Genomic DNA, 19,452 nt, shown 5'->3' on the forward strand with positions numbered 1-19,452 from the left:
AGAAGAATCAAAAGACACGATTCCCCGGAGTCGAGTATATGCAACGCATCATCAATCACTTGTGAAATGCATATGCTAAAAGTAATGGGCCATTAAGAGTGGAATGTTATTAAAGTTTGCTAAAGCCTGTAGACAGATATTTCATTAAAAGAAATCTCTCAAATTACCTTATAAGGCAAGGGTCTTGGATACCCCTTCAAACAAACCCTGGGGGTTTCAACATTTGCACTATGCTAATCTTTGGTAATGAGGGATCTTTTTTGCCAACTCTAATTGTGTATACATTCATACTTTTATGAATGTATGACTGAACGTTGCCTTTTGGTAAAGTTTATCTTGAGCAGAGTAGGCTCGAGTTGGTTATAGTGACAAACCCATGATGAAAATTGATGTGAGATGCCATAGGTTCATTTATTAAGACAAGTTACAACAAAGGCAGTAGGCCTGTTTTATTATTTGTGAAAAGCTTATGTTAAGGACAGTATGCTTTTAAGCATTGATAGGTCCTGCACTGAGTATACAAAACACCCAATGCCATTTGAACATGGCCACCTGCTTCTGTGTTTAATTTTTTACTTTATTATGAAAAAGCATATGCCTGCACCATTTAGGTGCCATTTTTCTTTCCCATACTTTTTTCTCTTAATATATCTTGCATAAAGGTGTTGAGTATGTAAGTTTTATTATGGCTGGGGGAGTGGCTGTATGCAAAAATGAGCCAGTGAGAGGATGAATGGATGCATGAGTACATCAATGTATGACGGAGTGCATGTATATTGAGTTTTTGCATGCCTAAACTCTCTCGTGACTAAAGAAATGCTTTCAGCTGTAAGCCAGACCTATTCGTATTGCCAATGTGTGTTTTGGGATTTGCTTTGTCTTTGTGCTCCTTTTGAGGACCTTAAAGTATAAGCATCTTTGCAGGTATAAAATAACTGCAAACAAAATTACCATTCCTTCTCTGTGGGATTAACTCTGTATGTAACATGCACCAGCCACCTGATAGAAATGTGGGACAATTCTTTAACCAAAATGCATATATGCCTACTACACTTCTCAGAACTCCTTTGAAGGAAATTCATATCTTGTGGTCTTGACTGAACAAAAATGTCCAGATTACTTATCATTAATCTTCATTACTCATACCTCTACATGTCCTTGCCATAGTCATTACTTATGAGATGGTTTCCAACCTGAAACTGGAAACTCCAGGAGCAAATACTGAAATATAAGAACCATCCATCCAGCTGGGCACCTGAAAGAATTTAGCACTCCCAGTATCCCCCTGACAATATTGTCATAATGACTGCGATCAATAGGACTAGGAGAAGAAGATTACCTGTAAGAAACCAGGGCATTACCTCTGTGTTCCTCATCCCAGTCATTACTAATGGGGTATACCAAAGCTTTTCCCAACTTAGAAAACAGAAAGAAAATACTCATGAACAAAGGCACTCCAGCACCCGCACGACTTTACTAAAAAGTACAAAAACTCAGTACTCAAATCAAAATGGAACTTAGCACTCCAAAACCAAATTTGCTTCTATCATCACCCAAACTCTGGAATCTATAGTATTGAGCAAAAGTATTAAAGGGCGAGCAAGTGGATCTGCAGATCTTTGTAATGGGAATTCCTTGCATTTATGCCCAGGAAACCCTCAGACTTCATGACCATCTGCTCTGAATCCTTTCAGGAAGGGAGAGCAACAAAGTTATTATCGACCTAATCTATTTAGTCATAGACATTGAAGAGGCTTTCCGTCCCTCTCCTGGTGCCTCACATATAAGAAATAAATTATCAGTTTATGGAAGGGACAATATTTGTCCAGATAAACTAGCACAGCCCTTTTTTACATCTAGAAAATGTAACACTTCCTCTTATGGAATAGATATAGAGGGAATGAATACTGGCAACCAACTCCCCTGCCCTCTATGGAAGGTAGAGGCAACTTTAGGAACAAAGAAGGGGTCAGAACTAAGCACAATCTCCACTTTTGGATGATCAAATAAGGAACATGACATAGCAATGCTTCTAGTTCTCTAACTCTCCTAGGTGAAGTGATTGCAACTAAAAAGGTAACTTTCATTGTCAGAAATCTATTGAAGATATTGGCTCACAGGAGTGTTTTTGGAGCTCATGTAAAACTAAGTGCACAACCCAAAAAAAGGAACTGCTAAAATCTGAAAGGCCACTGAGCCACTAAGTTTGAGAGAGACCAAAACCTTACCTTAAAAAATGAAAAAACAATGCAAGATCACACTCAATGGGAGAGAGAGCTCGTCTTAAACACCACTTCTGATAGGGACCCCCACTGTCTAGCATAATCTCAGAGTAGAAGGTCCGCGAGACTGTTGAATAACAACAGCTAAGTGAGAAGGAAGCCCTGTATTTTCCACACTCCTCATCTCATCATCCAAATCTACCAGTGGAAAGAGCCAATGAAGAAGAATTGATAGGGTACTGAGGAGATTAAACTAAAGGTTGCAGTGCTAGAAAGGTACTACCATAATCACCCCCTCTCTTCTTTATGTATTTGAGCTAGCAATTTGGGAATCAATCAAAAGGGACGGGGGAGGAAAAAGGCATTATTGGACAACTTTACTGATCATCCATCCACATCCCCAAGGTTCTGTAACAGGAACGCAGAAGCAGAAGCCAGTCACTTGTGCATTGTCTTAAGTTCCAAATAGGTCTATGAAAAAGGTTTCAAACTAAAAAAGGTTTGTTGGAAGTGACCATCAGCTAGGTTAGGTGTATCCAACCAGTCCATCGCAAGCTACTAGTAGCTCATTAAGAGTGGCTCCCAGCCTTCTGTTAATTTTTAAGTGGGAACTGCAATGTGTTGCATTTTCCATATAAAGTTAAGGAAAGGCTATGTTTATTTTACATTGTTATCAAGCTGCAGATTGCAGAGCCTAAAAATAAGGAGTGCTCCACTCAGATTTATGACCCTTGTGAGTCACAGAGGTACAGAACTGATCACTGAGGTATTTAACTCTTAAACAAGTTGTTTGCAACTCAGTATTGGAGCATGTGAGCAAAATGATATTTTCGAATGCTTTTAAATGAGCAAAAATTAAAAAGAAGAGTTAACTTAATGATTTATTTTAATTTTATCCCTCTGAAAAGTGTCACATTTACAAACAGATGCATCTTTCTCCCAGTGACTGGTAGACAGAGTGCCATATTTATAACTGAAAAATACAGTCATTTTCTTTTAACTGGGAGAAATTTAAAGTGAAGTAAAATGTTTCTATGAAACCTTGGCTTAATGTTTTTCTCTACTTTAAATTAAGCCAATTCAATTTCAATGTTTTATGAAGCATGCTTCTTCACTTTAAATACCTCACATTTATACAAATGGCCGTATTTTTCTGTTATAAATAACGCACCCTGTCTACAGGCCACTTGGAGTAATACAACTGCTGTTTGTAAAGACACTTTGACATGGGAAAAACTAGAATGAGTTTTATGTAATGCATATAAACATAAAGTTAACTTTTCAGTTGAATTTCCTCCCATTAGAAAGTTTCGCATTTAGACACAGCAGACATCTTGCTCCCAGTGGCTGGTAGACACGCTGACATATTTATAACTGAAACATACAATGCAGAAAAATGTTCCTTATTAGGAAGAGTTTTGCAGAACATTTTTCTGCACTTTATATTTCTCCCAAACAAATGGTTGTATGTTTGTGTTGTACATGTAACTGTGTCACATATGGCGAAAGGTATGTCCTGTGCCACAAGTACTTATGACACAGGCTCTCAGTCACCCACACACGTATATCCCATTCATTCACACACATTCATACATCCCCACAGACCATGCACTCACTGACGCACATGGCACCCCTATCATAGTACCCCTAAGCATGATCATGGTATTTTATTAAAACCACAGAATCAGGCTTCATGGGAATTAGGTTTAAAGTCAATGAAGCTGGGCAAGAAGGAGTCTGGTAACAATGCGTGAGTTACATAGCCTTCAGTAGATCACAACGATCACTGATCAGAAGTAGCTCTCATTACAGAAAAAGTTGGAGGCCCCTGATCTCTGATCTAGATGGTGTTCCCCCAGATATTTTTTGCTGGCTGTAACACTCAAGGCACTTTACACCTACCAACCAGTGGTAAAGTGGCTGTGCTCCCGCTTTCAACATAATGAAACTGGCGTACCAGTAATTGACATATTTAACTTACCTGTACGTCCCTATTATGTGGTGCCCAAAGTGTACCCTCTGGAACCATACCTATAGCTTCCAGTTCACCCTCAATTTTGCAGCTAGCACACCAGGAGAGCACACCAGGAGAGTCAAATGTACTCCCATCATATAGGCAGGGCACCACACCCACTTCAGAAAAGAGAGAGAGGTCTAGAAATATTTAGTCAAACATTCAGAAAAGGAAAAGCAGGCAATACACATGTAAAGATAGGGTGACTGACATGTCTTTATAATGGGTGGGAAATCCCTGAGGACAGGCAGAAGGAAAGGGTAAGGTTAAAGTGAGTGTTAAGGTAAGGATAGGTTTCTGGACGGTAGGGTCCGACTGGCTCTTTCTAAATTAACAATGCAAAAACAAATGGTTTTAAAGTACGCTTCTTAAGCATTATTTATTTTGATGCACTGCAAGTAGAAACATGGCCAGAAGGTCCTGAGCAATAAAACCGGTCCCCACAGCAGTGGAACCGGCCACCACCCTGCCTGCCCACTGAATACCCGGTAGCCAGTCCGGACCAGGGGATAACACTACAGTAAGGGTTATGGTAGTTTTTAGGGTTCAGGAAAATGTTAGTTGCAGGGTAAGGAAAAGAAAAACCTACAGGGAAATGGAGATGTTAGGAAATAGAATAAGAAAGGTAAAAGAATAACGTCATTAAAAAAAAGAACTCATAGATGAACAAATAAAGATCCGGCATGGCAATTAAAAGGTTATGGACAGAGCACTAGTCTTAATCACCCTCAGATGAATCTCCTGCCATTAATCTCAAAGAGATTGGCACGGCTGAAAAAATCAGATGGAATCTTTGCTAGAAAGTCGAGTGCTGACCTACGAGCCCTTTACCCTTTTTCCTGTCTATATGCATTTTTTGCACTGGCTCCCCCAAGCCTATAGTCAGTCATACTGGTAAGGTAAATCACCAATAGCTAAATTGATATTGGTGCATCTCAACATATGAACAAATGCACACAGCAGCCATTGTGTCATGCACGTGCTACCTCAATGGCCATCTTGGAACGGTCATTAAAGAGCAGTTAATTAAAAATATATATAATATGAGTACTCTGAAGAAATTAATCAAGTGGCCTGGTAGCAGTGTACAGATGCCAGGCCCTGACAGAAATACATAAATAATGACATGTAGGAACACCAGACATTGCCGCAAGCGGCTCACTAGCAGTATGCACTGCTGGGCCCTAGCACAAGCAACATCCGAACAAATAAAAACAGAAATATATATTTTTAAATAAGCTGGTGGGAAGGTGGGAGAGAGTAATGGACGAGCGGAAGGGGTGTTGTGAGACGACAGGAGCGATAGAGGAGAGCAATCCACTCCCATGGAGTGCTGAAACATAACTTAAAAAGAAGCCACCTCATGTCAGTAGTGGAGGACTACACGTCTTCTAGCAAGAAAAGATGTAAAAATACAATGCTCCAGGCATGGACAAGAGTCCTCCAACACCCTGACGGATGGAATACTGTCTGTCAGACCATAAATCAGGCACCAAATCTTTACTATTCACAATAAATTACATGTCATTATTTTTGTAAACTTTGTCCTAGAAGTTTTTCTACTTAGGAACTCTAATGTCTTCTCTACAAAGTTTCGCGGAATATGACATATGACAATGAAATCAAAATGCAAAGGTAGGACATCTTTCTCATATCTTTCTGAATTAAAATTGAACGCTCCTTCTAATATTGCTTTTCTGGTGCGACGCCTCTTCTTCTGGTGTTTTTCTTGCAAATGTGTATCCTCATCTAATTTATTCTCCTTCACATTGAGAGTGAGACCACGTCTAGTGGCCGTTTTGTACAGGCAATTACAGGATGCAAAGATTTTGAGGCATGTTTTGGGGTTATACACTGGTGCTTCTCCTATTTTTATGTAGGCATCAAAAAATTCTTGTGCATTACAATGAATGAATAAATGAAACAGCATTTATAAAGCGCACCCCTACTGCAACATAGGAGCCTAGACGGATTACCTCATTTGCTAAAAGGCCAAGTTTTTAATTTCTTCCTGAAAATTGCGAGTTCAGAGGTAGCCTGAAGTGTTGTCCGAAATTGATTCCAGGCTTTAGCACAGAGATAAGAGAATGATCTTGCACCAATTCTCATCCAGTGGATTTTTGGGATGATGACTAGATGGCCAAAAGTCAATTGTAGTGTCCTAGGAGGGGCATAAGTAGAGCGCCACCTCCTAAGGTATACTGCGCCGTTTCCATGCAGTGCTTTATGCGCTAGGACCAGTGTTTTAAATTGAATCCTCTTTTTCACGAGAGGCCAGTGAAATGCGTAAAGATGTGGGGACAGACGGGTTCTAAGGGTGAGATTGAGAACCAGTCTGGCCACCGCATTTTGAACAATTTGCAACTGGCTCAGGAGATAGTCAGGCAGACACAGATACAGGACAATTTTCATAATCGAGTCTGGATGTAATCAGGGCCGGGACCACTGTTTTCCTAGTATCAACTGAGAGGAGTGGTAAGAATTTTTTCAGGCTACGTAGTAACCCAAAACAGGTACCCACCAGAGCTTGGGCACTTAACCACAGACCTTGTGCTAGGTTGTCCCTGTTATGCCTAGCAATGGTTGGGTACAAACTAGCTGTCAATGTCCATGGACAGATAGCATAGGCACTATCATCTAAATATAAAAAGCATTATCTCAGTGTTGGTGAAGTGAATGATTGATGGATTATGGAAATAGGTGCTGTGCATTCGTACTTATTAACCAGCCATCTCCAAGGTCACCCCGGTAAAGCACCAATGAAGGACGCTGTTTGATCACATATAGTAATCACTGGTGCTCCACAAATCATTGATGATGCTGCCAGGATTACATGAGACCTAACAGCTGAGTGATAATCCCTTTCTATTTCTGAATATATACATTCTCATTTGATGCATGGTATGAGGGTTCTATCTACACAACCAGTGATTTTTGGAAATGTGCAGTGTGTACACTTTCTACTTCGAGTGCTGCTACTGTGTAGGTGCTTCTGATAAGTTTTTGTGTGTGACGTCTCCATTCCATAGAATCCAAAAACAGATGAAAAGCATGTCACAACGCCCCTTGGGATATTCCACATATTATGGTGCAGCTGATTGATAGATGCTGAAGACCAGGAGAGGAGCAAACAGAAAACATGTACATGAATTGGCAAAGTCCTGACTACCTTCTCTGTTTGGAGATAGTAACTAGTCAAAAATGGTCAAGCTCATGTACAAGATCAAAGACGAGCCACCCGATAAATCTGTACCGGCTATATATTTACTCCACACAATGTCCTGATAATTAAAATTTGCTTGAAAATCTTCTACTTCTTCTTCTCCCTTTCCAAATTGCTACAGAAATCCTCACCCTTCAGACCACGGCACTCAAGGCTGCAATTATGGAGGAGTACTGTGCATCTTGGGTTTGCATTTTATACTGGGCACCTAACTACCACCTGGTCTGAGTTAGTTGTAGACACCTCTTTGTTTTTTTGTGTGACTATTTTCAATTTATGATTGTTCAGTGACTGGCACTTGCGATGGGCTATTTAGAAATCAAATCAAAATTCCTATTCCATAAATTAGTGATGTTCTGCGAAACTTGGAATACCAGTTCAATTTATGGGAATATGTAATTTCCAAGGTTTCATCATCTCCATATTTCACTCTTGTACTAATAATTTGCCACTCATTTGCACGTCAACATCGCTCCACATTTCCGGCCTTTAATTCGTTAGCTTCATCATTTACGGCCAATTACACATTGTAAATCTCAAATGCTGAAGGACCACTGTAATTTTGCTACCTCGTTTATGCTTTAAATCCGGCCCCTGTTGGTTTGACTCCTCAGGACCGCTCTATCTCTTTAAAATATCCCTTGATGTTGTGTTTTTTTTCCTGTGAATACAGTGCGCATGGTAACGTAATCCAAGACAAGTTCTTTGGAATTTGAATAATGTGTGTATGCACAAAGGGGGCTTGTGCTATTTAATATCCCATTTTTGACTTACAATGTGATTTTCAAGTCATTTTTGTCTTAGATGCAGAGTTTCTTGAGAATACCTACATGCTGATGAGCAATTTTGTTCAAAATTTCAATACCTCCACTGGCTCCCAGTCGACATAAGAATAAACTTCAAACTCCTCACCCACGCATACAAGTCCCTTCACAATGCCGGACCTGCATACCTGAATCACCACCCCACATTCCACGTACCCAACAGACACCTCCGCTCCGCCCAACTTTCCCTGGCTACTGTCCCACGAATCCGCAAGACCAGAACTGGAGGAATGTCCTTCTCCTACCTCGTCTCCAAGACATGGAACACCCTGCCCATTCACCTCAGGAAATCACCCTCGCTGAAGCAAATTCAGGAAGGACCTCAAGACCTGGCTCTTTGGATGAACTCAGTACTTAGTCTGATCTGCTGCGCCCTCCCCACCCCACCGCGCCTTGAGACCCTCATGGGTGAGAAGCTGCACTTTACAAACCCTGATTGAGTGAATATTTTGACATGCTTAGATATTGGATTTGAACTGAAAAATCTCGGCAACAACAAAATAGGACAATTATGACAAACATCATGTATATATTGATCTATTACAGAACTCTCAGACTGCACAAGGTGAAAATCCACGAGATAAAAATTTCAAATTGGAGACTTGAAATGTATCTTAAAAATAATGCAAGTACCAAAATTTAGATATACCACCTAGCAATGATTACAAAGTGAAAGGGCATCATTTAAAAATGCAAGTTTATCTAGAACTGAAAATGTTTGTTTTATTTTAAAATATGAAGTTACAACATAAAAAAGGCAAAACTCATTCAAATAAAATTAGAAAGCTAAAAAAAGATAGGCCTTGAAATCAATGTAGAAATGAGATTAATTAGTAGACAGACCGTAACTTTTCAAGGAGCCATACCGACTGTCAGTGCTGAGGCTCCTGTTGCCCAGCAGCATCAATGCAATGGATTTACATTTCATACAGCCCTAAGAGCCAGCAACCGTAATCCCCATAATTAGTTGTGACTGCAATGCGCATACAAAGACTGCACGTCTCCGCCCCACATTTCTTGAACCCATAAGCACCAGGGTACATATGGACCAATTTACAGGTGCCTACAAACTAATGTGCCTCATATTTTTCCAGCAGTGGGTTCCAGAGCTTGGTTGTCTGAACAGAGACTGCAGTAATACCAATAAGCATTTTCTTGAAGGGAGTGATGGTTCTTTCTAAGACTGATGCGGAAGAAATGGGCCAGTGTAGGAGAGAGGAAGAAGACTTTGCGTACAGCACGCAGAGAAGCATGCAACAAGATGGCATAATTCAGGCAGCCCCTGGCCAAGGACTGCTTTAGGTCCTAAATACATTGGGGATTAGGTATTGGAGGAACTAAAAGACACTGTACAACGAAAATAAGATTCGATTATGACAATAAATTAGTGTTTGAGCAATCAAGGCATAGCTCAAGGTGGGTGCTGTAGGACGTGTCCCGATGCAGTACAACACAATCCTCACTGTTACAAAAATTCATCTCAATATCAAAATATGTCACATTTACTAGTCTATAACACTTTAATAAGACTGCAACAATATATAAATACATTTACATTACAAACGGTAGCTCAAAGGAGAAAAAGTACACAACGTAATGCACAATATTTAATAGACAATGGATCGAATGCAATAAGGTAGGAAAACCAGGGTCATTTGATGTCCACACTATATATTTGTGTGATCACTAAATGATTTTCAACATCAGCACCATCCTGTGACAAAAAGCAGAATACTACAAAACTGTAATTATGAATTATTGGTGGTATGCTTGCTGGCAAGCTACAATGTTCACAGGCTGACCACGATTACTACACTTAAAAATAGCGGATCACAGTCCTTTGATATGAGTAGACATGTTCCTGTTCGAAAACCTAGTATTTGCAAACACCCAAAAGAACATGAAAATAAAACAAAATAAATTACATATGAGTGTCAGTGGATCTGTTCGTCTGCAAAAAAGGGGGCAGCATCTCTGAGCTCGAAAAGTGCATTAACCAACTCCGGTAAACTAGGGCTTCAGCCTGGATTTGTGAGCATTATATCAATAACTATTTTCGCTGAAATATTGTACAAGAAAAGTTGTTGGAAATTGTTTCCTTTCTGCACATATGTATTTACTTTGATCATTAAATGAGTTTTGTTATTTAAATATATTTCTGTGATTCTGTTTGTTGAATGTTGTGTATGTATGAGAGGGTATGAGAGATGGTATGGCTGAAATAATTAAGATATGTAATGTTGTGAGGTATTTTAAATGACATGTGATCTATTTATACATTCTTAAAGCATATATTGAACACTATATTTTTTAATAATAATTGTAATCATCATCATATACTATATTTTCGAACACAAGGATCTTCTAAAGTACGTAGTGTAATACAATATAAAAATGGTACAAGCAATAAAAAAAGACCCTTTACAAGGTACAATATACAACAGTGGTTAAAACAATACAAGGTTAAAAGTCATTTTCCAGAAGGCGGCCCAAGATTTGATATGCAAGAATGAAAAAGCATAAGAGGCAGCTCGTAACACATTTAAAGCATTTGTTCCATAAAGCATTCCAAAATCTGGCCAACCCAAAAACAACCACCCTTCGAGTGTCAGAAGCTAAATTTCTCATAACCTCTAGGTAATGTCTAGGTCCAATCAGTTTACACAATGGCCCAATCCACTTGCCCTGCAAGCTTCTATAATGGAGGGCAGAAGAATAGCAAATGGATTATTGATTCTGAGCAAGCCTTACATGCGGGACACCGATCATCTGTGGCGGTCTTACTAAACCACTTTTTTCAAAACAGTTTAGTGGGTAGGGTTTTAAAACGGAATTGTATAAGTAATTTCCGTGCCAGCGGTGGTACAATGTCATAAATAGTTTCCTCATAAAATGCCCAATCTTTCTGGGGTGGACCAATATTCCTCCATCCCAAGTTTCTTCAATAGATTATTCAGGGAACTAAACCACGGGATAGAGTTAACCTGGGATCGCTTCAGGAGATCAATCATCTCTGCTCTGTATGGGGAGAGCTCATTAACCGACCACAGACGGTGCCAGAACATTAACTGCTTGTAGCCAACTTGTGCAATAACAGTTTTTGCCACAAGTCCAAAAACATAGGAGCCAGGCAGGGTACTAGTGGGAATGTTTAACATTGAGCGGAGAAACCGGTTTTCTACAGAAGTAAGAGAGGTTATGTTTCCAATGCCCCACAATTCGGCCCCGTAGAGGGCGCCCCCCAATATTTTGGTATTATAAATTTCCAATGCCCGGGCTACTTTCCTGGTCATTTTTTTGTGTGGATTTTACTTAAGTGAGCAGTTTGTTGGATTAGTGTTAATTGGGCTTTTTCGATCTGGGGCACCCATTTTAGCTTTAAGGTTAGGTGGAAACCCAGATAGTCAATGCCAAGAACTTGCTCTAGGGGGCTATTTCCTATATACATTGATCTCTTTGGTGGTTTGGAATTCCCCTTCGAGAAAATCATATATTTCGTGTTAGCCTCATTTAGTACCTGGCCATTTTCCTTGCAGAACTCAATAAAATGATTCAACAATTGTTGCAGACCATGGAGGGGATTTAGAAATTATTAGAGTGCCATCCGCGAAGAGTAGGGCTGGTACTCTTCTCTCTCCCCCCCTTTGGGGCGTCACATCCCTCCCTGTCTAGATAATCAATCACCAGATTTATAAAAAGGGAGAATAACGTGGGTGCCAAGACGCACCCTTGTCTCACTCCACATTCGACAGGGCATTGCTCAGTGAGTTGATTGTTACCCCCCACCAAACTTGTGCTGTATTTAAAGAGTGCAACAGAATTAAAATTTCTAAAAGGTCATGAGGTATGCCAACACTCTACACAACTTGGCTCGCGGTACCAGATCGAATGCAGTGCGTAGGTCCACAAAGGCAACATATAGTTTGTCCCCTCTAATGCTGACCTCCCTCCAGTAGATACACAAGAAGCGGAAAACCTGGTCCAATGTGCTAATGTTCGCACATAAGCCTGCTTGGAAGTTGCTCAGAATATGATGCTGTGAGATCCAGTCCTGGACTCGTCGCAACTTGTACTTGCAGAAAACTTTCTGCAATGAGCCGTTTAGGCTTATAGACCTATAGCTGGCCAGATTGGCTCTTTTGCCGTTGCTGTAATGGCATTTGTAATCATATTGATGCAGGGAGCCCAGACAATTAAATCCTCTTTATACAAATCATTTGGGATGCGGTTGGGTCGGGGGCTCTAGCTGCGATACAAGAGCAGATTGCCACCCGGGTTTCTTCCATGGAGAACACCAGGTCTTCCACAGCATCATTCTGGTTTTCCCCCATCTCTCCAAGAGGAACCTCCACCTCAGTACTACCTAGTGAATAAAGCCCCCCAAAATGGGTCACCCACTCCTCTGACTGAACTGTAAACTCCAGTTTCGGGTTCCTGCCATTTAGCCAGTAGGCCGCTTGTTTCCAAAAGGATTTAGAATCCTTAGCTGATGATGCCTTTTGTAGGGAGGACCAAAGTAAGCCTTCCTATCTCTTCTTAGCTAACTCTAGAGCTTTCCTATAGCTTTTTCTACATACCACCAGATCAGGATGAATGTTGGATTTTGCTGCCCATACAAGGTCGGCCTTGGCTTTCGTACAGTCCTGGTTATACCAATCTGTCTGTTCTTGTTTAATCTGGATCCGACTGTGCTCCGGTTTCTGCTCCCTACATGGTATGGCCAATAGAGCCCTAATATCATTGAATGTGGTTTCATGCCTGGTGGTCAGCTTTTCAATTATCTTATCTGTAGGGAGTTTTGACATCTCTTTGCATTCTGGCGTACTATGCATTTCGCTAATTCCAAGGCCTCAGGATGTTCCTCCACCCAGTCCCTTCTAATCGTTCTCATAATATTCGTGATGGACAATTCTCCCAGATCCTGCTTTCCCTGACTACCTATTTCAGTGGAGTTATCACCCAGGTTCGTTAGGGACAAGGTCAGGGCATTATTGTCGCCATCTAAGTGATTGACCACTGCCATATAATGAACTAATGGCCAAAGTCTAAGTGCAACCAGGCAATAATCAATTCTGCTGGCATGGCCAGGTCTAATAAAAGTTAGCTCCCCTTTTTGATCTGATTTTGTTCTCCCGTTGTGGCTCTCAAGTCATGTTGCAATGAGAGGGACAGCACCTGACTGCCTCTCTTTGTCCACCTAACTGGGGGGAGATCTAGCAGTGGGACCTGCAATAATAATTGTAATCAATTTGATATATATTCATATGGCCCTCTGGTTATTGTATCATGTGGCCTCAGTTGTGTTATGATGTATTAAAATTGCAAATGACCCCACCGATTTTATCTGTGGGCATGTTAGGCTGCAGCATCTCTTGTGCACATTCCTTCATATGTTCATGAGGCCATACGGTTGTTTTTTGTACCAGACCACGTAGGCACAGTGACTTCAGGAGAAGGACGGGATATGAGTTAAAACAATTCACTGTAGGTGGAGTCTCAGTCCACCACTGAATGAAAGCTAGCTTGAACAACAGGTGAGAGAGCAAAGACAAATGCTACACAACTAAGTCTTACAACACACACTACTGTGTTTTATAGGCAAAATACAGCTGGTAGCTTGCTGCTTTCCCTTTCAGGCAGTCCGTGTATTCGGATGATCATCACACAAGATATTTAACATTTTTCAGCACACTTCAGTTCAAATGATTTTTGAAAAAGCGGGAAATTATGAATATTTTTTTTCCCATCAAAAAATCATTTGACACTTTGCGTGAGAGTATAACAATATTTTGGCCATATTTTTCTTCGGTAATTGGGGACATCTAAGATTGTCACGGACTTCCTTCCACATTACATTTCAGAAAGACAGGATGTGACTTTAAATACAAATCAAATCAAATTAGTCTTTATTCGATCTTTTTCAATCATAAAAGACATATAAAATGCATACAATAATAATAAAATATCATAGAATGTTAAAAGACAAGGTGAGTAAAATTAGAAATGGGTTAGAAGACTTCCATCCAAATTTCATACCATAACAATACTTATAATAAATTAATTATGATAAGAAGATAACATTTTGATAGGGAGATTAAAATCATGATGACAAAAAATTTAGGCAATACATACTTATTTTTAGACAATTTATCTAGGGTGGCAGCGAGAAGAGGGCATCACACACTATAAAACAGGTTACTTGGTGCATTACGAACCTGCATTTGTTTGTAAAATATCCCTTCTGAGGGCCCATGTCCAACTCAAAAATTTAGCCATAGCTATAACTACGACTTCACTAGTATCTGTCTTTAGAATTCGCAAAGCAAATTGGTATGATCTTGTGCCAATTTTTTGACAGATCGGCTTGAGCCATTTATGACGTGGGCCCTTATATGCAGGGCACACAAACAACACATGGGTTAGAGACTCTTCCTGGAATGGGCACCTATGGCATTTTGTGTCTGATTCATCACCCCATTTAGCCGTAAATGATTTTAAAGGGAGAGAACCCACTCTGAATTGGTGAAAAAGCTTTCTGTCGCCGGGTCTCGTAATAAAATTCCAATAAGCCTCCAGCCTATGCTCGTATTTATGATCTAAAAAGCGGCCTGTTAAGGAGGCATTGTTCACCAGTGCCAGGGACTTCTGACAAACCATGTCCCTATATGAAGCTTTAAAAACTTTTTTGGTTGGGAACAATTTCCCTTCTGGGTCCTCCCACAGATGGCTGAGCCCCATATCAATTAGTGTGCCCTTAATCTTTTGTAGCCATATAATTTTTGAAGACTTGTCGGCTTCTCTAATATACTTAAGTGCTTTAGCATATGGGGCTAGCACCGGGGTTGTCCATAGTCTCCGCCAATAGGCAAGGGGTCTAAACCCCGCAGCCTCCTCAAAAGAAGTACATCCCAAATCTAAAAATAGAGGTTTAAGAGGGGACGATTGAGGGAGACCAGTCAGTGCTCTCAGAAACTTATTCTGGGCTAAGACTAATGGGCCTAAGTTCTCAAAACCCCAGAGTTCCGCACCATAGATTATTGAAGCCCTAACTTTCCCTTGATAGATAGTGAGTGCCGGTCCAACTGGTTTGGTGATGGATAGCCGGTATTGTTTTAAAAGGGCCCCTGCCAATTGGTTGTGCCTTAAGACTAATAACTCTATCTGTGGCTTCCAATTCATCTTTTTACCCATAGTAACGCCCAGGTACGTAAAGGAATCTGTTTGCTCCAAAGGCGCGTTATTCATTTGTACTCTGGCTTTCACTATTTTACATTTGTGGAGCACCATGAACTTGGTCTTTTCGACATTGACTACCAAGCCATGGTCGTTGCAAAATATAGTGAATCTGTAAAGGGCTCGTTGCAGACCAGATTGTGTTTTAGACAAAATTAAAGTGTTGTCCGCAAACATTAAAAGCGGAACCCTCGCACCAGCAAGAGTAGGAGCGTCCGTTGGATACTCAGTAAAATATGAGATCCCATTGTTTATGAACAGCGAAAAAAGGGTAGGGGCCAAAACACACCCCTGCCGAACTCCCCTGTTCACAGGGAAACAATCTGTTTTCTCACCCTGTTGTCCCCACCAAACCTGGGCGTAAGTAGACTCACGAAGCTTAATAATAAATGATAAAATCTCAGGGGGCATCCCAGCTTCCTCAAGTGTGTCCCACAGCTTATAGCGGGGCACTAAATCGAATGCAGATTTAAGATCTATGAAGGCTGCAAAGAGAGTCCCCCCTGCTAAAACCACTGTATTCCAATATATCATCATGAATCTAAAAACTTGATCAATAGTGCTAACGTGGGAGCGGAATCCTGCTTGATAGGTGGATAAAGTTTCCTTATCATCCATCCACCTATTTAAATACAAGTTACTAAAGACAATGTGTCTGCCTTATATCAGAGAGCCGCCTCACATCAAAGACTCAACCCATGGTTTGTTTCAAGATGCCGCGGAAAAGATTAATCCAAAGCAGGGCCTTGTTTGAAAGCAGCTAACTGTTCGAGTCTACAATAGGACTGGGCGCAGCAAAAAATAAAAGCCTGTCCTCCTTTTCCTGAAGCATTTTTTTCCTGAACATTTACCTCAGATTGCAGAAAGGCAGGTCAAAAGGTAACTGCAAGCAGATGATAATAGTGAAGAATTCTCTTTTGCGTGCATGGAATTTGTCCATAAAAAGATATTTTCCATCAAGTCATAACTTCTTATCAGTATCTCCTAAGTTTATAAATTATCCAGATCACAAGCTTCTTGTTCCACATAGTTTGAATTTATTCCAAGGTTCTCCCACCTCCTCACACCCAGGCACAGGAATCTAGACACACAGACGCACACTCACGTGCACAAAAACACTCTTTGGCAATTTCTAAGTCTTTCCTTCATTATCTTCAGTCAGGATGGTTATAAAGTTATGAGTTATTTCGTGTTTTGACACCTTAGAGGATTGATTAAATTGCAGTTGTAGCAGTCATTGTTTGAGTAATGTGCCAGTTTAAAAAAAAAACATGTTAATGTATTCTTGCAAACAACACGTCTGAAAGTAGCACCCAGGGTCCGGGTGGTCCATGGAGCAATGTGGCAGCGCCAGAAGTGCTGGTCTGACAGTTCAGTGTGGAGGTCAGTCTTTTTGATTTGGTGGGCCGGTTTAAATTGTTGTTTCGCCTGATATTAACACAAACATTGTCTGCATCAAGCTCAAATGCATGCAGCCTTCCAAACCTTGCAGGACATCTATATAGTGTGCCTGAACAAGTTCAAATCTAGCCCTATTTGCAGAATTTTGGCCATTTTTTTAGATAGCTGATTCGCTAATGGGGACATTTTTTGGGGGGATTCCTGGGCCTAATATACTGTTAGATCATCCTATCACACCATCAGTGGCATCACCCGATTATTAATACTGAAGTCAATCACAGCTAAAGTTCTCACACCACCTACTCAACAATGCCACTTTCACCAAAGGTAACTTACTTCCCTGACACCCTCAAGACTGGTCAGATTCTTCAGATACAGAAGAAGGCCAACTTTGACCCCAATGCCAATATTAACTACCCCTCCCATCACACCTCTTCGTCCTGAGTAAAAAGATGGTCCAGAAGAAGAAAGGGATGAGGTGTGAGATATTCAGTTTTCAGGATTTCAGAAAGACATGTGGTGGAATAGGGTGGAAGTGTTTAATAGAGTGAGAGACTGCAGAGGGAAGTGGTGAAAAATTAAGAACATGAGTGATTGAGACACTCAGGTGATCCCTTCCACTTCCACAGACCTCAGTAAAGTTTTATTCGCACTCTCGTATTTTCAGAATTGAACATTTTTCAATTCACATTTTTTTAAACAAATGTATTGCTGTTACTCATTTATCTGATACTACTACAAAGCAATATGAAAGACAATAGGTTTGACTTATTTGAGGTGCATGTCCGGTATTGTGTAACACATCTGGATGCAATCACAGCAAGCAACAAAATACTAGTCAGGAGGTAGTCAATGGTAAGCAGGCCCGGCTCCAGGAATTTTTATTTGGGTGGGCCAAGGGTGCATTTGGGTGGGCCACTGCGGCCTCGATTTGTTGCATATATGTCTAGGCAGGCCTGCTTCTGGGCCCTCCTTTATCTCTTCTTAGTCTTACAAGGCCCAGTAAAACGCACTCTTTTCCAAATCTCTTTCTAAATATTATCACTCTCAAAAAGTGTTTTTTCTATGTAATGTTCCTTTGATGGGAAGAGGAGGTTTCTGAGGTGGGAGTATCAGGCAACTGACACTTCTCAGGCTCCCTCTGTGTGAGCCTACAGGGAGAATCCCTCTTCATTACTACCTCCACCTGACCCCAGACTCTGCAACGCACTCCCTTACAGGCTTGATTATCCACAACTCCTCTCCAGTGCACCTTATCTCACAGCTGACCTTGGGCCCCAGCCCAATATCAGGCATTATCGGGCTCCACTTTCATTTTTCCCGGTACAATTAGTAAAATCACCTTCAAACTTAAAACATTGAATATAGCAGTAAATGTAATTAGCATGCACTTTAAAGTATGTTCCACAGTAGCCCTTATGACCCGACTGCTAATGAAATAAACAAAAACAGAAAGGCCGTGACAGGGCCGGTTTTAGCGCTGATGCAAAAGCCTTTTTTGGCACCACACCAATAACCTCTTTCTCCGTAAATACCTTTACTACCACCTTCCAACAGTGCCCCTCATCCCTCCAAGGCTCTCCCTATTGACCTCTTCCTCGGATTCCCTCACTGCCACACGCCACAAGTGCCCCTCATCTCCCCATAGCCCCTCCCCCTCGTGACCTCCTCCTCGGATTCCCTCACTGCCACCCTCCACTAGTGCCCCTCATCTCTCTGTAGCCCCTCCCCCTCATGACCTCCTCCTCAGACTCCCTCACTACCACCCTCCACCAGTGCCCCTCGTCTCTCCCTAGCTCCTCCCTCCACCCCATGACCTCTTACACGGATTCCCTCACTGCCACCCTGCAACAGTGCCCCACATCACTCCATAGCCCCTCCCACTACCTCCTCCTCAGATTCCCTCACTGCCACCCTCCAACAGTGCCCCTCATCTTTACGTACGCCCTCTCTCATATGCATTTCATTTGTTGTATAGCGCAACTCATATCAGTGTAATGAGTGGCAGTACTTTACACCACGTACACATTATACAGAGACAATGAATCATACAAGTATATAAACCCCTCTACAGGGAATGTCACATAAGCCAATGAGGATTACAAGGTGTATGAATCACATGTCATCCATACTGGTGGGCATTTTAAGAGGGTTTGGTCTGGGGAAACACAACCTTAGGATTTAAAGAGTATTCCATGGGAGTCAGCTTTACTGATAAAAATGTATGTCTGCCCAAATATACTCATTTTAGCAACATTAGAATAATGAAAGACTGAGGAAGTTCTAACTATATCACAAAACAAAAAAGCGAAGTTCTAACTATACCATTCATGTTAGTATGCAGCTCTTCGATGACAGTTCATTGGTCACTGTCCTATGTTAGCATTGTAACTTCTAAACTGCAAGTAACACAAGGATCTCTGTGACAAAGGCTAACCCACTGAGCTTCCACATAAACTACAGTTCATCTACATTTAAAAAAAACTAACAGACAAATGATTGCTCTCCATCAGGATCACCAGCGTTATCTGGGCA

This window comes from Triturus cristatus, chromosome 6 (assembly GCF_964204655.1).
Source record: "Triturus cristatus chromosome 6, aTriCri1.1, whole genome shotgun sequence".
NCBI lineage: Eukaryota > Metazoa > Chordata > Amphibia > Caudata > Salamandridae > Triturus > Triturus cristatus.